The sequence below is a fragment of the Grammomys surdaster genome, unplaced genomic scaffold (genome assembly GCF_004785775.1).
Source record: "Grammomys surdaster isolate TR1022 unplaced genomic scaffold, NIH_TR_1.0 342, whole genome shotgun sequence".
Classification (NCBI taxonomy): Eukaryota; Metazoa; Chordata; class Mammalia; order Rodentia; family Muridae; genus Grammomys; species Grammomys surdaster.
In genome coordinates, this window is record NW_021604761.1 from 1002966 (window position 1) to 1009425 (window position 6460).

Sequence of the window (6460 nt, forward strand, 5' to 3'; positions counted from 1 at the left end):
GGGCAGGACAAAGAAAGATTGTTTAAAAACCAAGGACTATCTTCTCCCAAAATAATTTGCACACTCTGTACCACAAACTTGAGGGTCAGAGATTAGACAGCACGTACTGTAACTGCTGCACCATCTCTCCTGCCCTAAAATTTATTGCCATAATATAATTTTAAAAGATGTTGAAATTGTTGGAAAATCAGTCTTGATGTAATCTCAATTGTACCTGTGGGCATTTAGGCCAAACAGAAACAAAGCCTTTGTTTTTCAAACGGATATTATGTAGCGCTGGCTAGCCTTGAATATATTCCATTCTTCTGCCTGGGTCTCCTGAGTAGCCTCCTGGCTACAAAGCTTCCTTTGATTCTGTTTCTGAATTTGCAGGTTCTTTTTTTTTTCCTCGATACTGCTGGCCAGTAACTAAACAATTCCTGAAGCTGGCGGGTTTTTCGTTTAATGGTCGTGAATAGAGAGTTGGAGTGTATAATCTTCTCCCAGAGCAGACCTAAAGCCTGAATCTTTGTGGAGTGGTGAAGTAGCAAAGACCAATTGTTAGATAGTGACTTGTCGATGTATCTAGTGGTTTACTTAAGGCACTGTTTATACTGTTACAATTGTCAAGCATGTCTTCCCTTGCTACCTGAAACAGAATGACCTGGAGAAATAGCTGAAATCATGCATCACGATCCTTAAAATCCTGCTTGCGCCGGGCAGTGGTGGTGCACGCCTTTAATCCCAGCACTCGGGAGGCAGAGGCAGGCGGATTTCTGAGTTCCAGGCCAGCCTGGTCTACAGAGTGAGTTCCAGGACAGCCAGGACTATACAGAGAAACCCTGTCTCGAAAAACAAAAACAAAAACAAAAATCCTGCTTGCCTGATCCACCTTGCAGTTTTAGAGATGGAGTATAGAAACTGGACCCAGGATGGAAGCCTGTCTGATACTTCCCATCCCCCCACCTCAGCCATTCCTGCGCATTTGGAACTATGTGATAACTCGGTTGGCGACTGAAAACATGTGATTACTGGCACAGAACTATACCTACTTCTAGCAAGCAGCATCTGTAAATAAACAGAAACACAGAGAGAAGCCCATTATAATTTTGAAGCTCAGGCTGCTGACAATGTTTTACTGCTCAGCTACCCAGTGCCTGGGTACACTGCTGAGCAAGGCAGGCAGGCACCTTTTAGAGAAAAACTACTACATTGATACATCTTCACAGTGCCCTTTCCTTTTTCTGTTTCTCTAGGTAGAATTTAGTAAACTGGGGTTGAAAAGATGGATCAGCAGTTAAAGAGTACGGACTGTTCTTCCAGAGGACTGGGGTTCAAGTTCTAGGACTGGCATGCTGCACAACTGTTCCCGGATCCAATTCCAGAGTATCTGATGCCCTCTTCTGGCCTCTGTGGGTACTTCATGCACATGGTGCCCAGACATGGAGGCAAAAATGAAAAGAAAAAAATTTAAAGAAAAATACATTTTTTTCCTCAGTCTGCTTTTATATCATTCTAGATACATTAAAAAACATGGTCAGTTCTTAGATCAAAGACAAAATAATCAAGTGAAGTAGTAAACAAGGAGATCACCCAAGACAGTGACCCAGCAAAGTAGCAACAAAGCCCCATGGTCACTGTTTCTAATATTCCTATCTGAGCCTACTTCCTTGTCTGGGCCCAGTGACAAATGCCAAATTTCTAGAAGTGGCACCAAAAGCTCTCAACAGGTTAGGACTTTGTTTTAGTTGTAGGAAGTGGTGCTGCCTATGTTCTCAGGATTTATAACCCGAGTGGTGGTTTCATCATGAAGTCATTTGTGCTGAGGTCTCAGGGGCTACGAAGGTCTGGGGTCCTGTTACAATGGAGACCAGTGAACAGCATTCCTCTATGGACCCTGCTTCAGTTTCTGACTCCAGTTTCCTGCCTTGGCTTCCTTCAATGATGGGCTGTAACTTGTAAGCGGAACACACTCTCCCCAAGAAACACACTCTCCCCAAGTTGCTTTTTGTCAGGGTTATATCTTAGTAACAGAAAGCAAGCTAGTATTTATTTATTTATTTATTTATTTATTTATTTATTTATTTTTTGGTTTTTTCGAGACAGGGTTTCTCTGTGTAGCCCCGGCTGTCCTGGAACTCACTCCGTAGACCAGGCTAGCCTCGAACTCGAACTCAGAAATCCGCCTGCCTCTGCCTCCAAAGTGCTGGGATTACAGGCGTGTGCCACCACCACCCGGCTTAGTTTGTTTGTTTTTAAAATTAGCCTTCTTCCCTGCCCTAAACCTTTATTTAAAGATTTATTTTTTAAAAAAACATTAGTTGTACGTACCTATGAGCAGTTATGTGCAGAGTCCAAAAAAGAACTTCAAGTTTCCTGGAGCTTGAATTATAGGCAGTAGTGAGCTGTCATACATGGATGCTGGAAACTGAGCTGGGTCCTCTGTCAGAGCAGTACTTACTCTTAACTGCTGAGTCGTTTCTCCAATGCCCCCAGATGTTTATTTCATAAACTCCAGCTTGCTTCATACTGACATATCCTGAAATCACTTTCACTTTAAGTGTTTGGCAGCAAACACCTACTAAGCTATATCACTGACCCAATGACTGACTGATCTCTGTGTGTGTGTGTGTGTGTGTGTGTGTGTGTTGTGTGTGTGTGCCCAGTGCACGTGTGGAGGCCTGAATAACTTTCAGGAGCCAGTTCTCTCCTGCACTGTGTAGGTTCTAGGGATCAAACTAAGGTCCTTGGTGTTGAGGTCCAGGAGCCATCCCACAAACCGCAGGAACATTAATCTCAGGTAAATGGGGATGGTTTATAGAACAGACGCTCCAAGACTGATCAACCAGGGTAACAGCTCAGGCTTGAAAGCTGAAAGATGAACACTGGGCATTTCTCAGGGAAGGCTTATAAAATCTAAAACTGCAAACACCACAATGAGTTCATACGTAGGTGCTGGTCGGCTCTGCCTCAAGCAACTTTAGACAAAATAGTTCATATTGACCTTCAATTTGATGGGTCCTAAGTGAAGCTTAGGACAGTTGTGGAACTTCTTGATTAACAAACCTCAGAACATACAGAACATAGCAGGGTATGTGGTGAGCATGACTCTGCTCTGAGACAAGTTATTTTTCTGTGTCAACGACTGACAGGCATATTACAGCAACAATATGAAATAGCTGGCAAGCATGGAGCAAAATGGCTACAGCTATGCTAGGGGTGGGCCTCAATACTTGGGCTTTTGTTATAAGTAATTTCCCCATCTTATGCACTCATTCTTATCTTCAAAAAACAATAAAATTGCCGGGCAGTGGTGGTGCATGCCTTTAATTCCAGCACTTGGGAGGCAGAGGCAGGTGAATTTCTGAGTTCGAGGCCAGCCTGGTCTACAGAGTGAGTTCCAGGACAACCAGGACTACACAGAGAAACCCTGTCTCGAAAAACCAAATAAATAAATAAATAAATAAATAAAATCTAGACATGTTATCTCTTATGCGTATAACCTTAGCCTAGTATAGTTCGGGCAAGGACAACCTGGGCTGTATAGTGAGTTCCAGTCCAATTACAGAGTGAGACCCTGTCTCAACCCCCACCCTTCAAAACTCCAATACACAAAGTCATTTGTGTGACATCTGCCAAAATTAAAGTAAGGCTACCTAACACTAATTGTACACCTTCTCTCTTTGGTGTCTACTGACGTTCAAGTCATGGAATTTCTTTCAGGCAGAGGTGTATATCAGGAATTTTCGCATCAATCCAGCACATCACTCCAGACCTCTTGGAACTGACAATAGATGAGACTGTAAAAGTATTACACAAACTCTTACAGAATTAAAATGTCTGGGCTGGAGAGCTGGCTCAGTGGATAAGAGCCCTGGCTGCTCTTCCAGAGGTCCTGAGTTCAAAACCGTCTAAAATGAGATCAGATGTCCTCCTGTGGCATGCAGGTGTACATACAGATAGAAGACTCATGTACATAAAATAAATAAATCTGAAAAATTAAAATTAAATTTTCTCCAGGGAATGGCATGTTGGTGTGGGACTAGCCTGAAGCCATTGACAGAGGAGTAGCCAGTTATCCAGGACAATGACATTGATACTGTACAAATAAATCTCTATATGCTGCTTTGCTATTTTTGTGTTTTTTTACTTCGAGGCAGGGATTTTCTGTGTATCCCTGTCCTGAAACTCACTCTGTAGACGAGGTTGTTCTCAAATTCAGAGATCCACCTGCCTCTGCCTCCTAAGTGCTGGGATTAAGGGTGAACCACCATCCAACTGCTTTTCTGATTTTTATTCATCTTTTCTACAAATTGTAATACTGGCACAGTCGTGGTGGGGAGGAACAGATATTTTTCTCCCCCTAATTATGAGCAAAATTTTATTTTAAATATTTATTTTCTCTTACCAACGTGTGTGTGTGTTTGGGTGAAGCATCAGGCAGTTGACTTGAGATTATAATTATAAAACAATGTATATTTTTTTGTTTTCTTTTTACTTGGTCTTGCCAATCAATCCAAACTCCAAAACTATACAAGTAAGTAAAGCAGAGTTGGGCTCTCTGACATTGCACTGGGAGACAGCAGTTCGGATTGCTCTGAAATCAGTGTTCTGCAGGGCAGTGGAACGGAGGGAGCTGAAGCGAAGCCCTCCTGGAACAACGGAAGCATTAAGATTTAATCCAGGGAGCCTACGAGTATTTGTATAAGGGCTAGCCTCTCCTAGCAATGTTCCCTTAAAGAGTACATTCCCAAGTGTGCTCAGTACAGTGTCATAGAGTACACTTTTGAGGAATTAATGTGACTAACAGGAATATCTCTTTGCATGCTCAGCTTGAACCAAAAAGGGTTTTTTTTCTTTCTTTCTGAAAATGAAAGGATACGTTGAAGGTATACTATGAGTTCCGCTGAAATTGTCTGACTCAGTGGGTGGTTAAGCCAATCCCTTTGTAATTGTATTTAATGTTCGGAAAGAACAGGGGCTTCATAACAGGCTCTGGCTGAGAGAAGATGAAGTATGTGGGTGGCTGAGAGACGACTGCTAGTCAAGTCCTCACTGTTCATCCACGTAGCCCTCACATCAGGTGACTCGCTGCCATCTGTAATTCCAGGTCCTGGGTTCCTACACTCTCTCCTGGCACCCATGGACAGTCACACAGACACACATACATAAAAAAAAAGAATGTGTACACATAGTGAAATGTCTACGAAACAGAAATCCATGTAATCTAGCCATTTTGGTCACCTGGCCTTTTTGTCTACTCTCTTTACCCTCCTGGCCTCTGAGTGTGGCTCCCCCACCATCACCCCTCTTCTCTCGTAGCTCAGGGTTATGTCCACTCTGGACTCCCCCAGATGTCCCTGCCTCTAGCTATGTTCTCCCTTTTATCTACAATAAACTTTCTCCTCCACCATACCTAGGAGCAGACATGTCCCTTTCTTTTTATTTCCTTTTCTTTTCATTCACTTTGGACATAGAATAATGGTCAGGTAGCCTTCAGATGGGAGGTGAAAAGGCTCAAATCAAGGGGCAGCACACACATACACAGACACACGGGGCACAGAGACATACACATATGCACTTGCAACACACACATGCACACACACACACACTCGCATGCATACATATACACACACACACTACATACCACAGACACCCACACCCATAGCACATACACAGCACAGACACACGCAGACTCATGGCACACATACAAACGCATGGCACACACGAACATACAGACACACACACACGGCCCATATACAACACAGACACACACAGCCCATACACAGCACACACACACAGACACCCAGATGCACGCGAGTGTGCACACACACTCTCTCCTTCCTCATAGCTCCCTCTGTGCCTCTTTCTGAGGCTATGTCCTCCCCCCTCACACCCTCTCAGCAGTACAGATACAATAGGCCCTCTATCCTCCTTGAAACACTCCTTTCTTTATCACCAATGATGCCATCCTTCACTTAGTTCTGCCAACCTCCTGTTCCCTTTGCTAGTGTCTCCTTGTTACTAGAATTTAAAGGCCTAGGCTCTCCAACAATTGAAGAACAATGTTAGGGCACGGGGAGTTGGCAAGAAAAGAAATCAGGTTTACTCAGGAGCTGGCCTTTTTGAGAAGTTAGGATGTGCTTTCTCCTCAAGGCTCTATCTCTAAGGTTCAGGGACCCAAAGGGACTTTTGGTAAGGGAAAGCCTTTGGTAAAGGTTTTGGGGGTTAGAGACTTTGGCTGAGTAGGCTTTTTCTCATCAGAAATGCATCCTCTGGCCCCGCCTGCTGGTCGCGTCTCCGCCTTCCGAGACCTTCAGCCACACCCCCGGCCCCGCCTCTCAGGCGCTAGCCCAGCACTCTACGGGCTGACAACTTCTGGCCCCGCCCCGACCCCTGTAACCTCGGGGGGCGGGGTTGGAGAACCAACTGGGTGCGCTGGCTAGCGAGCGATCTGAACGGGCGGAAGTCGGCCGGGTGG